The 15,429-nt window shown below is 44.5% G+C and overlaps 1 protein-coding gene across 2 annotated transcripts in view; it reads left to right on the plus strand.

Annotated features, from left to right (window-relative positions):
• The first annotated feature begins 1,115 nt into the window (after positions 1-1,115).
• The window catches only part of Fam169a (family with sequence similarity 169 member A), a 57,105-nt gene continuing 42,791 nt past the window's right edge, over positions 1,116-15,429 (plus strand). Inside the window, exon 1 of one of the 2 annotated variants that reach the window (XM_042261673.2) lies at positions 1,116-1,322. The gene's annotated coding sequence lies outside the window, so the exon portion shown is untranslated. Of the gene's footprint in view, positions 1,323-1,521; positions 1,641-15,429 lie in introns of those variants that run through there. The other variant, XM_076552101.1, reaches the window with a different exon arrangement.

A 15,429-nucleotide genomic window follows, 5' to 3' on the forward strand; every position in this document is an offset into this window, starting at 1 on the left:
TGTGGAGGATAGTGCTTTAGGTCTCAGCAGACAGAGTGCTTGCCACATGAGAGAGGGCAGGGTTTACCTGTGTTCAAGCGGTCCTTGGACCCTTTCATGGGGCTGGAGCGGTGGTTCTTCAGCTTTCTCTCTCAGTGGCCAGGCATTTGGGAGGTTCCTACAGATGGATAAAAATTAAAAAGCCGGTTGCATGAGGCATCTGAAACACAAGCCAATGCACTGACAGGGGACAGACAGTGCTAAGGCCCCAGAGTCTATTTACTTCATCACCGGGAGGGAGGGGTTCCAGAGCAGGAAGAACAAGCAACTTTCCAAAGTGGCACCTGGGATTTCCCTGGGGACTCCCACTCACAACCAGATCTAGAAAGGAAAGCCCAGCAGTTTAAATAACTTCATTCATTCATGAGTAGCTGTGGCTGGAACCCAGCTATTCAAAATTCTCGCTCGGTTATTAATTCATTGTTAAGTTCCGCTAAAAATAGTAAATGTATATAATTCAAGATTTCTCGTGATAATTTATTATAAATAAACACTACAGACATGAGGTTGAATCTTATGTGCAACTAACTGGAGGTAGAAAAAGCCCATCTGTAAAAATCAGTGAGCGTTAAATAGATCTATATGAAAAAGCATTCTTTGAAGGATCAAGTAAGTAGTGAATCCTTAAAATGTTAGTGTGGTGATTAATTAAACACTTCCCAGGAAATAGAAGGAGTAATTTCCAGTTTTTCTGAATGAGCTGAACCATAATGCCATTCCTATTGGATGATTTTATTTCCCAGAATTTACGTAAAATGGGAAGCGTCTTAAAACCAAACACTATTGCTGTGCATCTTTATGAAATATATTCCTACTAGAGCGTGTATTGCTTCAAGGAAGAATTACCATCCTTAAAATTCCCGTGAACTTATTTTCTCCCCGAGTAGGGTGTCATCATCAGGCCAAGGGCCTGGGCGGTGAGGGAAAGGGGAGGAGAGGATGGCGCAGGCCCTCCGGGGTCAGGTTAGTTTGTCACGTAGGAAAGGTCACCGCCGGGCGGCCGCGACGGTTCCTTCTCGGGCAGACCTAAAGTCGGGGCTTCCGCGCGCTCCCCCTTCTCCCTGGCGCGCCCCTGGGCGGCCGTGGGGTCAGGAGGTGGGGTTGGATGGGGGCCGAGGGGCCGCGGCGCCCCCAGGTTGGGCGAGCATCTCCTTACTCCCCCCCCCACCCCGAGGAGGGCCGGGGAAGCCGCGCCCACCCCGGGCGAAATTTCCCGAGGCCGGCGAGCCCGGGCGCGAGGCCCCCCGGCGGCTTTACTCGCTTCTATTCCGGGCTAAGCCAAGGTCACTCTTCTAATACCGCCCGCCCGCCCGAGCGAGGGAGCGAGAGGGAGCGAGAGGGAGCGGGCGAGCCGGGCGTGCTGCGGGCGGCGCCGGGCGCGCACCTGCGGACAAGCGGGCGGGCGGGCGAGCGGCGGCTGCGGCCCTGGGGCGGGGCGGCTCCCGAGGCCGGCGGGCGGGGGGATTCGCGGTGGGCGCGCCGCGGCGCCAGTGCGTCACGCCGGCGGAGGGGACGGTGGGCTGCGGCCGGGCGGCGGCGGCGGGGACCGGCGGCTCATTCATTCGCGCTCCGCCTTCGGGCCCCCCTGCGGCGCGGCTGAGGTGAGTGCGCGGGCCGGCGCGGCGGACGAGGCCCGGGCTGCGGGCGGCTCCGGGGAGTGGGGTGCGGTGGGGTGCGGTGGGGAGGGGAGGACCCTCCGGGGGCGGCGACCCCAGGTGCGCCGGGCGGCCTCCATTTTGTGTGAGGGAATGCCGCGCTCGCCTTCCCCGGGGTCGCGGCCGCAGCGCCCGAGCCGCTCCATCCGCCTCCGCCTCCCGCCGTCCCCACCGGGAACCGGGCGCGGCGCGGGCGCGGGTGCGGGTGCGGGTGCGAGCCCCCGGGTCGGCCGCGCGGGGGGCTCCGCCGCGGCCCCGCCGCTCCCGATCAGGTGCGGTGCGGTGCGGCACGAGGCTCGAGCCTCCAGCATTCGGGTCATTGCGGTTCCCGTTCGGGTCCCCTGTGCTCGGGCCGCCCCTCCTGCGGATCTCCGCCGAGAGGCCTGTGCGGCCGGCCCGAGAGGGGAGGATGGACGGAGCCTTGATCGGTCCCGGGTGCTGGGTGGCTCTGGGGTCTGGATCGCTGTGTGCTGCGATGCGCGTGCCTGGGGAAGGAGGACGGGACGCACATTGCTCCCTCCTGGAAATGTTTTACGCGGGTTATCTTACCCGAAGTAGATCCCCAGGTAACCAACCACCTGATGCCGGTCCTCCCCTATCCCCCCTTCAGGCCGTCCTCTTCAAAACCTACGTGAAAACGCTGTGGAGATTTGGTAGGGGGTTGGGAGAGGAGGGACGCGCAGCTAAAAGATCGCCCAGAGGAAGGGTTTTAATGTAACCCCCCCCCCAGAATGATTAATTTCTCGTTTTCCAAGATTCTTGAGCATATAGTAATTCTTGTTTAAATTCGTTTTGTAAATGGGCTTCTTGAATGAGTTCTATACCCTTGCAACCTTGCCTTTGGTATTTACCATTGCATCACAACAGGGATTAACATCTGGATCACTGGTTGTTGTTGCATAATACATACATGTGAACCCTGGAGGGACTTCTAATGGATCCTGGTTTGGTGTGCTCTATTTATTTTTTTAAAGCACATCATTGGGTGTATAGGTATTCTGTTCAAACTATATATTGTTCTATGAAGTATTTGCATGATTTTTAGTAACTAATATGAAATAGATTAGGCTCACATATTTATTTATCTACTTTTTTTTTTTTTTTTTTGGTTTTTCGAGACAGGGTTTTTCAGTGTACCTTTGGAGCCCGTCCTGGAGCTCACTCTGTAGCCCGGGCTGGCCTCGAACTCACAGAGATCAGCCTGCCTCTGCCTCCCGAGTGCTGGGATTAAAGGCGTGTACCACCACCACCGCCCGGCACTATTTATCTACTTTCAACTGTTGCTTCTTTAGAATAGGGGAGAAAGGAACCTGAGAGGAGTTCATTAGTCATAAATCTTCAGTACAAATGATAGTAAAACGAGTCCGGCATGCATAGAAATGGAGTGGCTGTCATTAGTGGATTCCTCTTGAAATTTGTGAAGAGGATCAGTTTGGTGAACCTAGATATAACCTATGTGAGTCTCCTGCCACACCAGTGATCATAAATCAAACTTGTACCTGTGTATTTTTTGGTTTTGAAAGATTTCTAGTTATTTTGATATTTGAAGTTGACTCCAAATAGCTGTAGTGGTTTCCATCCTTTAGTATACCGTGCATCCAATGAAGGGCTTGACTCTTCATCCAATGAAGGGCTTGACTCTTCATCCAGTGAAGGGCTTGACTCTTCATCCAGTGAAGACTTGACTCTTTATCCAGTGAAGAAGACTTGACTCTTCACCTAGTGAAGGGCTTGACTCTTCATCCAGTGAAGAAGACTTGACTCTTCATCCCTTGAAGGGCTTGACTCTTCATCCAGTGAAGAAGACTTGACTCTTCATCCAGTGAAGACTTGACTCTTTATCCAGTGAAGAAGACTTGACTCTTCACCTAGTGAAGGGCTTGACTCTTCATCCAGTGAAGAAGACTTGACTCTTCATCCAGTGAAGAAGACTTGACTCTTCATTCATTAAAAGGCTTGGCTCTGATTTGTGAGAAAAAATACTGGTTGAATACTTTAGAAAGCAAAACATTTTCTGTTACCCTTATTAATAAATTAAACTTTTTTTTTTTTTTGGTTTTTCGAGACAGGGTTTCTCTGTGTAGCTTTGCGCCTTTCCTGGAGCTCACTTGGTAGTCCAGGCTGGCCTCGAACTCACAGAGATCCACCTGGCTCTGCCTCCCGAGTGCTGGGATTAAAGGCGTGCGCCACCACCGCCCGGCTAATAAATTAAACTTTTAAAAGCATTTAAACTGCTACCATATTAAGTACCATCCCCAGCAGCAGATCATGCTTCCTATCCCCCCCCCAGACAGGGTTTCTCTGTGTAGTTTTCGTGCCTGTCCTGAATCTCACTCTATAGACCAGGCTGACCTCGAACTCACAGAGGTCCACCTGGCTCTGCCTCCTGAGTGCTGGGATTAAAGTTGTGTGCCACTGCCACCCAGCACTTATATTTTTTTTTAAAAAAGATTTATTTACTTATTATGTATACAGTATGCCTGTACAACAGAAGATGGCACCAGATCTTATTATAGATGGTTGTGAGCCACCATGTGGTTGCTGGGAACTGAACTCAGGACCTCTGAAAGAGCAGCCGGTGCTCTTAACCTCTGAGCAATCTCCCCAACCCTCATGCTTCCTATTAATGATGCTTGCTTTAAAGGCAGAATTATAGAGGGGAAAGGCTCCTAAGATACTTGAGTCTCTGTCTCAGGTTAGGGAATTTGAGTAAACGAAGTAAGCTGGGGGACTCCAGGTGACCAGTTTGGACCTATTAAAGGGAGATGAGATTGTTTCTCCAGGGGCGTGAACCTGAAATCCAACAGCTGCTTTTTCTTTCACAGTGATTGTGTTACTGTGTGAGTGGTTCCCTAATCGGAACAGTTGTATTTCATTCAAGAGTTTGGAAGTGATCTGGAGGTGCTTTTTTTTTTTTTTTAAGTTTATTTTATGTATATGGTGCTCTATCTGCATTATATATCTGCATGCCAGAAGAGGGCATTAGATCCCATTATAGATGGCTGTGAGCCACCATGTGGTTGCTGGGAATTGAACTCAGGACCTCTGGAAGAGCTGCTAATGCTCTCCAGCACTGGGGTGTGCTTTTTATCTTGAAGGTTGCTTAAGATTTTCAGTGATATGTTATCAGTGGCAGAGAAATCAAAATGAAATGTTTCTCCTTAAGCTTTCAAGCCTGTGTGTACTATCAAATCAACTGCCTAAAAATTCAGAGTATTTACTTTAATAAGGGATTTACAATGTAAAGGAACCAAGTAGTCAGTCAGGAGATGGAACAGTATCTTTCAAGGATGGTGTAGTAAAGATTGGTTAGGTAAGAGGTTCAACGAATGGGCATGTTCCTTCCCATTTCTAAGACTTAGGAGTGTATGTGTGTTCAGTGGTGTGATTATTTTGTTCCAAGATGATGATCTCTTGAGACAGCATTGGGCTGTATACTTCCTTTGTTTCTTTAAGCCTGGAATTTAAGTTCTAAATTTGGTATGCCTCATTTGTAGAAAGGTAGTTTGCAGTTCTTTGAAAGACATTACTCAGGGGTGGAATTCATGAAGGGGGAAGGATGTGATGATTTGAAGATAGTCAGGGAAAAATTGAGAATTTGCTAAAAAAAAAAAAAAATAGTTGGAGTTTTAACGGAAGCCTAACCTTTTCCCTGGGCTAGAAAGATTGTTGAGGTTATAATGCTATTTTGTTTAGTTTTAGACTACACCAAAGGTAGCTTTCATTTGTTAAGCAACCATTGGTGTCTCTTATGTTGTAGGATCCAAAGAAACTGGCCATTTCCTTGAGGAGTCTGTAGTTTAATGAAGCTTTGAATTAAACCTTAAAAGTTCCTTAAAATACAACTATACAGCTCTTTTGAAAATTTGAATTAGGAACAAATGAATTTAGTAAACGTTTTCACAAAGTGCCATGTTGCACATCCTGCTTTGTTTGTAACTTTGAAAGTGTAAAAAAAATAGTTTAGTTTGGAAAATTCACCATAGTTAGTACTTCAAACCCGACACTTGTCTAGGGGACAGAGACATAAATGTGCTATAATTCAGAAATGTAGTCTTTATGATGGGACAGCCATTAAGTACTGTCCCGAGGTAAACTAAGCATGAGGATGTGGGGCATACAAAAGAGGGGACATTCATTTTGTATGAATGAAGCCAGTACTTTACAAAATAGTAATGGTTGAACTTGGTTCTGAATGATGGATGAGTTTTGTTTTGTTTTCCAAAAGTTTTTTTTGGAGATATAGGGCATGGTGAGACATGTTCATAGCATTTGGAAGGATCCTGAAGATGGATTGTGCAGAGGCCAGAGTTCAGTTTCCGGGGGGTGGGGGGGGGTGTTGGGGGGGGGAATGAGAATTGGGAAGAAGTATTGGTTTGGGTATCCAAGAAGGAGAAAAGTTTTAAATGGCAGGTTGGGGCTGGCCCATAACATGGTCAGGAGGAGTAAGAATAAAAATGATTGATTGGATTTGAGAGGTTGCAATTTTTTTGGTAGCTGCAAAGTCAAATAATATATAGACTGAAAAGCTTAGAGCCCAGTTTAGGAATTAATCAGAATGGAAGGAAAGTCGGTGAGTTTGACTTTTTGTTGTATATAAATATACATGTATACATATATGTCATTAGATAAAGTAAAATAAACTGTACTAAAAGGAATTTCTAGAGGCCAGATCTCTCTCTTTATCTGTATCGCATGCGCACGCAAGCACGCACACACTGTTTTTAGGCTTCGATTGGTTCCAGATATATCTGATGAGCTTATGCTGACACTACACAGTACTAATTTTTTAGTAAGATTTCATAGCGAAGGCAAAGAGGCAAAAGTTTGAGCTTGGACTTTGCTTGGTAGTTGTCTGTCCATCTGACTTTTGTTAAGATATTCAATCTTCCCAGTCCTCCGTGTCCTCAGCTGTGAAAGCGTCACTGGCTAGTGACTTGACTTTGACAAAATCCCTGCCAGAAATAACTTGAAGGAAACAAGTTTGATTTGGCCTCTAGTGTCACAGGATACGGTCCGTCCCCACGTGGAAGGATGCGGCACTGACTGTGGTGGTGGAGCTTTTGGTAGTTGCTTCTCTTATCTTGGCAGATGAGCAAGTAGAGACGTTGAGACTCTACAGACCCTCAGTCTGGTCTCCAGCTAGGTCCCACAACCTCCCCAAAGAGTGCCACCAGCTGGGGACCAGATTTTAAACCACATGAGCCTGTCAGGGACATTCCAGGTCTAAACCATAATGGTGATAACACATGTAGCTAGAAATGCCACTGACAGAATTACATGGGATGACAGACCTAAGGAAAGTTAGGATGATTATCATCAATGAAATGAGGGTGATTCTTATTATCTAGTTCAGTGAACCTTATTCTTTTCTCCCTTTTACTAGGTCCCAACGTGTACCCCCTGTAGGACATTTTGTTGAGATTCATTAAAGCAATAATTTCCTTTTTAAGAAAATGACTTATATTTATGTGCATTGGTGTTTTGCCTGCATGTGGGTCTGTGTGAGGGTGTCAGATCCCCCAGAACTGGAGTCACAGACAGTTGTGAACTGCCACGTGGGTGCTGGGAATTGAACTCAGGAGCCCTGGAAGAGCAGCTGGTGCTCTCCACTGAGCCAGCTCTCCAGCCCCTTACTTTCTTATTTTAAAAATTGTATCCCAGCACTCGGGAGGCAGAGCCAGGCGTATCTCTGTGAGTTCGAGGCCAGCCTGGGCTACAGAACAAGATCCAGGACAGGAACCAAAACTACACAGAGAAACCCTGTTTAGAAAAAAAATACAAAAAAACAAAACAAAACAAAACAAAACAATTGTGTTTTATCGATCTTGTGTCAACCAGAGCTTTTGATTTCTATGAGGTAAAGAATAAACACAATATTGATAGAATTCTGATTTAAAAAATGAAAGCCTTCCATTTTCATTAGTATATATATTTATGTGGAGGAAATATGAGTTTTTTGAAATTGAAAATAAATCATATTGGTCATTTTTATGCCTTCTGTACCCTGAAGTGCCTGTTTTCTTATTTTACAGTAAATAAAAAATTTTAAAATAAAAATGTTGATTAATTGAAAAAAATGGTTTCATTTATGACATATACACTGTGTACTTAGTTCAGACTCATTCCTCCCTCCTTGGACCCCCATCCTTTCAGGTCCACCCCCCTCCCCTCTACTTTCATGTCTTTTTTGTGACAGGGTCTCCCGATGTAGAACACATGGAACACTGTATAGACCAGGCTGGCCTCAAACTCACAAAGATCCTACGTCTCTGCCTTCTAAGTGCTGGGGGTTAAAAGTGTATGCAACCATGCCTTGTTGTGTCTTTTTCAAATAAAGATTGCATGTTTATCTTTTTGAACCTGGCTTATTTTACCCAGTGTCATGATTTCCAGTTCTGTCCATTTTCCTGCAAATGAGGAGAGCTCCTTCTTTATGGCTGAGTAATACCTCATTGTACATATAGACCACATATTCTTTACCCATTTATTTGTTGGTGGGTAGCGAGGCTATTCCGTAAATAGGTTATTTTAAATAGGGCTGTAACATGTATGGGTGTGTAGGTCTCTGTGTGGTATGCTGACACAGTCCTGTGGGTATATACCCAGGAATTCCTGGCATGGTAGAATCATCCTGTGTGATGGTTCTCTTTGAGTTTTCTTCAGGAATCTCGCACTGATTTCCATAGTGGCTGCACCAGTATATTCCCACCAGTGGTAAACCCTCTGCATCCTCACCAGCATTTGTCGTTTTTAGTAGTGATACCCTTTCTGACTAGAGTGGGATGGGATCTCAGTGTGGTTTTGTTTTGTACTTCTTTATTGGCTTTAGTTCTCCTATTTACACTCACAATTGGAAAACACAGCTAAATGCTGAGCACCATGGCTCACACCTGTAATCCTAGCATTTAGGAAGCTGAGGCAGGAAGATGGCTGTGAGATTGAGGCCAGCCTTGGCTTCATAGTGAGTTCTAGATTAGGTTGGGCTGCAGAGTTGAGATCCTTTCTCAAAAAGAAAGAAAAGGAAATATAGCTAATGTCAGCAAAAAACGTTGACATTTTGGATATCCTGATTCTTGGATTTGAATACATAAAAGTATTTGCTGTTGATTTGAAACCAAGAAAGTAGAGTTAAAGCTAGTCTGTATAGGTTTTGTTTGGAGGGGCTGGAGACATCTCAGTGGTTAAGAGTATGTACTGATCCTGTAGGTTTCTAGTACTCTCTTCTGACTCACAACTGCCTGTAACTCCAGCTCTGGATCCAGTGCTTCTGGCATTTGTGGGCATCTACACATTACACAAACACACACACACACACACACACACACACACACACACACACGATACATATTATGTATATATATATTGTAGAAATAATGACAGTTTATTCACTTTACCATTCAACAATTTTTTTTTTACTGTAACATCTTGGTCTGGGCCACTATGTAAATAAGATTCCATCTTGACACAATGGGATTCGGTGTGGAAAGATGTGTGACATACCTTGGTTTGGGATCCTACTCTGGCACTTTGATTGAGGGCGGGTGCTGTATTCATTCATTCATTCATTCATTCATTCATTCATTTGTTTTTTTTTTTTTTTTTTTTTTTTTTGGTTTTTCGAGACAGGGTTTCTCTGTGTAGCTTTGCGCCTTTCCTGGGACTCACTTGGTAGTCCAGGCTGGCCTCGAACTCACAGAGATCCACCTGGCTCTGCCTCCCGAGTGCTGGGATTAAAGGCGTGCGCCACCACCGCCCGGCTCATTTGTTTATTTATGGGAGCATGTCTTACTGTGTTTCCCAGATTGAGTTCTTTTTTTTTTTTCCAATTCTTTATTTTTCTAATGTTTTTGTTTTAGCTAAGTCTTGGGATATTAATCCTCATGTGCAGATTGTTAAAGCAGAAAACTGAAGGTAGGGTCTGAATTCCCAAAGCTAAATGACTTAATGTCCTAGAACTCACTATGTAGACCAGGCTGGCCTCAAACTCACAAAGATTCGCCTGCCTCTGCCTCCTAAGTGCTGGAATCAAAGGTGTGCACCACTACAACCAGCTACAATCTGCTTTCTTTCTTCTTCTTCTTTTTTTTTTTAAACATATAAATATTGATTAGATTCTGGGATACAGAAGAAACCTATCTTCATCTGTTCAGAGAGCTATGTTTTACTTAGTTGTGTAAGTGAGATTCCTATTCATCTTCCCCTTCACTGTTTGATTTATAGAAGACATTTTTCTGTAGGCTAATCCACAATCTAAAAAGATTTTAGCCTCCCATCCTGAAAGTACAGCCAGTATATTCTTTCATCAGCTTGATACGATACAAATTTTTATCCTAATAGTTAAATGTTTCACTAAAGCTTGCCCAGTGATTGGGCAAAACCAAAACTTATAAGCCACAGTCATCCTTGGGTTGGTCCCCGCTGCTAGCCTCCCTGGATCTATGGGTTGCAGTCTGATTGTCCTTTGCTTTATATCTAGTATCCACTTATGAGTGAGTACATACCATCCACACATTACACACACACACACACACACACACACACACACACACACACACACACACACGCGATATATTTTTTTTAATAGCCTGGAGAATATTAACTTTTTCTGTACCCTCATCCTGTAGAGGGGGTACAAAAGCATAGTGTAGTTAATAAAACAGTTGATGTGGATTTACAGTCTTGTGCTGGATAGTTTTATGTCAGCTTAACACAGTCTAAAGTTATCTGTGAGGAGGGACCCTCAATGAAGAAATGCTTCCATAAGATTGGGCTGTGTGCAAGGCTGTAGGGCATTTTCTTAATTAGTGATCGATGGGGAAGGCCCAGCCTATTGTGGGTGGTGCCATCCCTGGGCTGGTGGTCCTGGGTTCTATAAGAAAGCAGGCTGAGTAAACCAGAGGGAGCAGGGCAGTAAGCAGCATTCCTCTGTGGCCTCTGCATCAGCTCCTGCCTCCAGATCCTCTCTCTCCCTGTTTGAGATGTCCTGACCTCCTTCAGTGATGGACTGTGGATGTGGTAACGTAAGCCAAATATACCCTTTCCTTCTCAAGTTTGATTTTGGTCATGGTGCTTCATCACAGCAATAGTAATCCTAACTAGGATAGAAATCGGTACCAGGATTATGGGGTATTGCTATGACAGACCTGACCATGTGTTTTTGTGGGAGGATTGTGGAAGGACTTTGGAACTTTGGGCCAGAAAAGCCATTGAGTGTCAAAGCTTGATGAGCTGTTCTGTGGGAGCTTGGAAGATTAAAAATGCTGAGAGCAGTGCAGAGGATGAAGTTTCAGAGGGAAGCAAAGACTACTGGGCAATTTTCATGAAGGATCTGTGGTGTCTCGTCAGCCGGAGCTGAAGAACCAGAGACCAGAGCCAGTGAAGTAAAACCTTGGCTTTGCTGGAACAATAAATGTCGGTCAGCTGGGGCTGAAGATAAGAAGAGACCAGCATCGGGGGTGGGGAGATGATGGCTCAGAGGTTGAGAGCGAGCACTGGCTGCTCTTCAGAGGTCCTGAGTTCATACTGTGGCTCACAACCATCTGTAATGAGATCTGGTGCCCTCTTGAGCCACGCAGGCAGAGCACTGTACACATAATAATAATAAGAGAGCAGCAGCATTGAGCTGAAGTCTTCTGGGAAGTGTTTCCTCCGGTCAGCACACAGAAACTGTGCTCCAGAGGTGGCCAAGGTTGTACTTCATGATGGCAGGAGAATGTGACAGTGTAAGAGTCACCCAGCCTGTGCAGTGTGGTTCCTAGCTTTTGTGAGCTGTCACCATGCTGGGGTGGCTTTGTTGATGTAGCTGTCTTTGAGTCATTTCTGCTCCTGTAACTGACCCAATAAAACTCACTTGGTCACCAAGTTGGACTTTTGGTAATACACATACTTTGGTCTGTAGTGGGCTCCCTATCTGGGGTGGGTAGAGTGGTGTGTGTGTCTGTGTCTGTGCGTGTGTTGTGTTTGTGTGTCACACAATACTCAGGTTAACCTCAAACTTCACCATGTAACTGAGGATGCCTTTGAACATCCGGCTCTCCTGTGTGTACTTGGAAAGTGCTGACATTACAGATGTGTGTCACCAGATCCACTTATGCGATGCTGAAGATTGTATCCAGAGCTTTGTATGTGCTAGTCAGATACCCTACCAACTAAGCTACAGCATCTGGCTTAAGGTTTTGTTTTTGTTTTTTTCCTTTGAGTTTGAGACAGGGTTACTCTGTAGCCTTAGCTGTCCTGGAACTCACTCCGTAGTGAGCTGGCCTCAAACTCACAGAAATCCGCCTGCCTCTGCCTCCCGAGTGCTGGGATTAAAGAAGTCTACCACTATTGCCCCTTTTCTTTTCCTAATTGTGAAGTAACCATCTGAAAATACTGAATACAGTGTAAGAATTATTGCAAGTCTAAGGAAACTACATTGCAAGTTTTAAAAAATTATCGTCTTAGGAATGATTGAATAGTATGGTTATTACAGTCTATAATAATTGTGTTGTATTTAGGTATATTGTGGTTTTCGCTGGCCTTTTGTTTTGACCTGGGAACTTGGCCAGCAGGTTAAAAGCTTCTGTAGACTGATTGCCTAGGGTAAGAGCCTGGCTCTACTTCTAGCTGTGAGAGCTTGATCAGCTTGCTTATTATTCCGGCCTAAGACTCATTTGGAAAATGTATATAAAATGTCTGCTTCTTGAGTCATTTTGAGAAACAAATGAGATAATATGTGTAGGATGTTTAGCACATACCTGGTACATGGTAAATAGCAAGTACATTCTGAGCTTAAAAATAATTATAAATGAAAATTTGGGGACACCACCCCATTGTAAATCCAGACTTACGTCTTTCTAGCTTCTATTTCCAAATAAGTGCTAGTGTTTTGAAGGGAAGTAAGCAAGTTACTGATTAAAAAGGACATCAGAAATCATTTGGTCTGTTCTCAGTTTCTAATGTGTATGAAGAAATAGGTTTTACTTTCCTAGAGTTTTGAGCTTGATAGGTTAGACAAATGAGGAAAAAAGAATCCCATTGCCATATGTTACATATTACAAGAACCTGCATCTGCAGATACAAGCTTTCTCAGGTCAACTGGTGAAAACCTAATTGCCCCTGCACTGATCATGCCCAGACCTTTTCTTATTATTCCCTAAACAATACAATTTAGCAACCATTTATACAGCATTTACATTTTTCAGTATTATAAGTAACCAGGGATGGTTTAAAGTCTGCAGAAAGATGTGCACAGATAATCTCCAAATGCTGTGGCATTTCATACAAGAAAGTTGAATGTCTGGATTTTTAAGCTGGGATTGAGTCCTGGAACCAATCTACCATAGGTTCTAAAGGACAACTATCTATGCACAAGATACTGTTAGCATCCCTTCAACTTGTCTCTCTGTTCAGTTCTTCCAGTGAACCATCCTGCATATAGCTGCTGGGTAAACTGTCTTTAAACAAATCCTTGACTGTCTTCCCTGTTTAGAGTTGCTTAATGGCTTTCTGCTAATGTGTCAAATAAGGTCTAGGATTGTGTAAATATAGTATTTATGATGGTCTGAATAGGAATTGCCCCCTATTCAAGCTCATATATTTAAATGCTTGGTCATTAAGGAGTGGCACTACTTGAGAGGGATTAGGAGGTGTGGCCTTGCTGAAGGAAGTGTGGACTTGTTGGAGGGAGTGTGTCATTGGAGGTGGGCTTTGGTTTTCAAAAGCTCAAGCCAGGCCCAGTGGCTCTCTCTTCCTGCTGCCTTCAGATCCAGATGTAGAGCTCTAAGCTAACATGTCTTTCTGCATGCCGCCATGCTCCCTGCCATGATGATAATGGACCAAACCGCTGAAACTGCAAGCAGGCCCCAATTAAATGCTCTCTTTTTGTCTGTTGCTGTGGTCATGGGGTCTCTTTCACAGCAATAGAATACTAAGACAGTATTTTTAGTCTGCTGTTGCCTGACCTCAGTTTATGTTTCTGCATTTCTTTCCCACTTTCTTTATGTCCCTTAACTGGCTTGCTAAATCCAATTGTTTGCCTTTCTCTCTGCTTTCTGGGTTCTGTCTGTGGCTCTCTCCTTCCTTTTTGAAGCTGTCTTTCAAAGACTTTTCAGGGATCATTTCTAAGTTCATTACAAATTTTCATTTAGTCATTCATTTGCTCAGATATGTTTCGAAGTTATGCAGGAAACGTACTACTATCTGTAATCCCTTCCTGTGGGCCTACTGTTAGTGAGAAATATTTTTTCTTTCTTAGGTAAGTAAGTCCATGTTTGTTTGCAAGAGGGCAGCAAGAGCAGGTGTGTCCATAGGTCTGTGACTCTAAAATGAGGAGTGCAGAGGCCTGGACAGGAGAGGGAAATGCCCAGGCTGTGGGTTAAGTATCTGTACGGGGTGGGAACCCTGGCTTTGTTCCTTAGTGTGTTAGCTTTATATCAATCACTGTGGCAGAATGAGATAATGGCTTAGAGGTTCCAGTTTGTGGGTGCTTAACTCCGTTGCTGAGTTATTGGGGAGGCAGTCCATCATGGGTAGAGGAAAGCTGTTGCCTTGGCAACAGAAAAGGAGTCCCACTGTTTCCTTCCAGGGCATTCGTGCTTCTGGTGATTTAACTTCCTCCTGCTAGGCCCTGCCTCTTAAAGCTTCCCCCAGTGGTCGAGTGACACAGGCTGGGTCCCACGCCTTTAACCCCTGGGCCTCTGGAGAGACCCTTCCCCAACTGTGACCATTTAGCGCTGACATTAGAGAGGAGGCGTGGAGGATGGTGGTCATTGTGATATTTCATGAATAGGCCAAAAGGAAGCACTGCTGTGTTTGTTTTACTTGTGAACTAGATGAAGTTTCTTTACGTTTAACACAATGGTGTGTGTGTGTGTGTGTGTGTGTGTGTGTGTGTGTGTGTGTAGGACCGCTCGCGGTGCGCACGCCTTTAATCCCAGCACTCGGGAGGCAGAGGCAGGCGGATCTCTGTGAGTTCGAGGCCAGCCTGGGCTACAGAGTGAGTTCTAGGAAAGGTGCCAAAGCTACACAGAGAAACCCTGTCTCGAAAAACCAAAAATACATACATACATACATACATACATACATACATACATACATACATACATAAAAACAATCTTTGTGGTTCTAAATGAGACAAATGCCTGTAGTATTTTGTGTTAAAGTTAGTGGCAACCCTAAGTGTATTATTGTTTGTACTCCTGTTTCACAGAACTAGTATTGAGACAGGTTGTGCTGAAACCCAGCAACTTTAATAAATCCAGTAAAGTCAGATGTGCTTATGTGGTAGAGAAACCAACATAAAACAAAGAGTCTTAGGTTTAATATTGAAATGAACACTGCTTTATGGCGTTCACTTAGGTACTTTCTCTGCGCTTTGTAAATTGCTTCTTTGAGGTTATAGGCAGTGTTGGGTAATCATCATGGAGCACTGGAGTTGCTGATGTCCTTAAATACACTTAAATACATGCTGTACTTACATAGTATATAGTACTTATCTAGTACAGCATGTATTTAAGTGGAAGCTTCAGTTGTGGGTCATGTCTTTTGGATTTAAGATCATTTGTTAGACTTTGTAATGTGTTGGAAGTGTACGAGGTGTTCTCTGTATGTGGCTTATAGTGTTGACTTAGTAAGGAGGATTTACCAGCCACTCCTGGGGATAGTCTTTATTTTATTTTTATTTTGGTTTTTGAGACAGGGTTTCTCTGGATAGCCTTGGCTGTCCTGGAACTCACTTTGTAGATCAGGCTAG

Source organism: Peromyscus maniculatus, chromosome 15 (genome assembly GCF_049852395.1).
Source record: "Peromyscus maniculatus bairdii isolate BWxNUB_F1_BW_parent chromosome 15, HU_Pman_BW_mat_3.1, whole genome shotgun sequence".
In the NCBI taxonomy this organism is placed as follows: domain Eukaryota; kingdom Metazoa; phylum Chordata; class Mammalia; order Rodentia; family Cricetidae; genus Peromyscus; species Peromyscus maniculatus.